General features: G+C 61.4%; 1 protein-coding gene across 3 annotated transcripts in view; it reads right to left on the bottom strand.

Moving 5' to 3' along the window:
* Positions 1-2,073, bottom strand: part of MRGPRF (MAS related GPR family member F) — an 8,892-nt gene extending 6,819 nt beyond the window's left edge. Inside the window, exons 1-2 of one of the 3 annotated variants that reach the window (XM_006171241.2) lie at positions 2,006-2,073; positions 831-966 (exon numbers count right to left, since the gene is read on the bottom strand). The gene's annotated coding sequence lies outside the window, so the exon portion shown is untranslated. The remainder of the gene's footprint in view (positions 1-830; positions 967-2,005) is intronic. The other 2 variants (XM_006171242.1, XM_006171243.2) reach the window with 2 other exon arrangements.
* Between the last annotated feature and the right edge of the window lie 21 nt (positions 2,074-2,094).

Here is a 2,094-nt window from a genome sequence, read left to right as displayed (position 1 = left end):
GGGGGGCCCCGCCAGTGGCAGCCCTGGCCATCATTGGCTGGAAATGGGGGCCATCCCTGCGTGTGGCCCGCCCCCTCTTTCCTTCTTTAACCCTTGGCCTCCTGGAGCTGGCTGCGCCAGTGTCTTCCGAAGGGGCTGCAGCAAAACTGGGCGTGTGGGGGCACAGCGTAGTTCCCATGCCCCTTTCCCCTAGGGACCTTGTCCCCTTCCTGTCTTTGAACTGCTGCTGCTGCTCGCCCTTGGCCCGTCTCAGCTGGACCACGCTGCCCTGCCCTTTCTGCGCGTCTGCGGGCGCGGGTGGCTCAGAGTGGCTCAGCGTGGGGGCCGACTGGGGTGTCCCAGGCTGGGAGCATCCAGGGTGAAAGCCCAGTGTGCCTGCATCCCTGATGCGTGCGCAGTGAGTGCTTGCAGACAGCAGGTGCTACAAAGTGTGGTCCTTAGTTTCCTTCTCCTCATGCACCATCCTGACTCTGGTGGGGCCACTGTCCCATTGCCAGGGACCCAAGGCATGCTTCCCGGCACAGCACGCTGGGGCTTGCCCAAGCTTTCCCAGAGCCTGCAACCCCAGACCAATCCACTTACCCTCCTCCTTCTGAACCCAGGTAAAAGCCCCCACCCCCACTCTCCTTGGTCCTTCCAGATACCACTCTCTAGGGCTGGACCCCAAAGTTTGCCCCTCAGGGATTCCTGACTCAGAGATCCTCCCCCTTTCACCCAGACCAGGCAAGGCCCCTGCTTCACAGATACCCCCCTCCCTCCACCCCAAGGGCAGTGGGCTGGGTTCTCAGCACACAGTGCAGGTGGGCATGGAGTGGGGGCTCCCCACTCACCTCTCTGCGATGGATTTGGTCCATGTGTGGGTGTCCCTGTTTATATCTCTGGGCCCTCGTCCTTGTACTGTCAGGGCTGAAAGTTGATTTCACTCATGCACAGAGAGCTTGCAAAGCCCAGAGGACCCCAGATGGGCTGTATTAAAAGACATGTGTGCGACATGTGTGTGAGATGTGAGCGTGCGTGTGCATACATGAATGCATGCTCCTCTGGGTGGGAGCTGGGCTCTGACAGGACCCGTTTCACTAAAGCGGAGCAAAAGAGCAGCCAGCTCAGCCCTCCTGACCCTCTCCTCACAAGGCAGGCATAGGGATGGCCTAGCATCTGTCTGCCTCTCCCCAGGAAGCTCCTCATCTCTTCACCCCACCTACCATGACCAGCTCCAGCGTACACCAGGGGCACCCCAGTCCTACTCTTTAACCCTGGCAGTGAGTGGGCTGAGGGCACTGCCAGCAGAGCGGCCTGTCTGTAGCTCCCCCAGACAGAGAGCCTAGGTTTTCTTGCCCCCTCCCCCCAGTCCCCTGCTCCTGGCTAGGACTGAAGAGGCTTATCTGGGGGAGTCTGGGCTGTTATAGAACATCTCAGGAATGGCCTTCATCCGAGGCCCGCACCAAATCGGGTGTCGCTGGCCTGGGAGAAGGTAGGGCCGCAGCTGCCCACTGCCCTGTGGCTGCCAAGATTGAGCCCTCAGTGTACGCTCCAGGGCCACCCCACAGCTACTTGGAGCTGGGGTTCAGCACTCTTGGAAGTCAGCATGCGTGAGAGTCATCTCCCCCGCCTTGGGACACTGCCTGCTGGGTGTTCCCTTTCAGCCCTTCCAGAAAGCACGCTAGGATGGCTGGAGAGATTGGGGGAGGGAGACCCCACCCACAGGAGGACAGAGCAGGAGCTGGAAGCGACTGACAACTTGGGGCTAGGGTGAAGCCAGCTTGGGGGTCAGGGCCTGTCATACAGGAGGGGAACTCTCAGATTTCCCCAATGTCCCAGTCCCCTGTTGATGAGAGCCCAGCTTCAGGTCTCAGGGCTCCCTGTTTGGAGCCATGGGATTTCTGGGAGTTGTCTGCCCGGGTGGGTGCCCACCTCATTTTCCCTCCCTGCCTGGCTTTACCCTGCATCCCCGGTTCTCAGAGCAGCCTCCCATGGTCCCTGGGCCCCCCGGGCCCCCCGGAGCTACCTGCGGCTGTCCCGATCTGTGGAGGCCTCCCCTGTGTGAAGGGCTCCTCTGTGGCTCCCGGCTCCAGCTCGTTGTCTCACCCAGGGCGC

Source organism: Tupaia chinensis, unplaced genomic scaffold (genome assembly GCF_000334495.1).
Source record: "Tupaia chinensis unplaced genomic scaffold, TupChi_1.0 Scaffold149501_1, whole genome shotgun sequence".
In the NCBI taxonomy this organism is placed as follows: domain Eukaryota; kingdom Metazoa; phylum Chordata; class Mammalia; order Scandentia; family Tupaiidae; genus Tupaia; species Tupaia belangeri.
The sequence above is the reverse complement of the archived record's forward strand: the minus strand, read 5'-3'. Positions and strand labels throughout refer to the sequence as shown.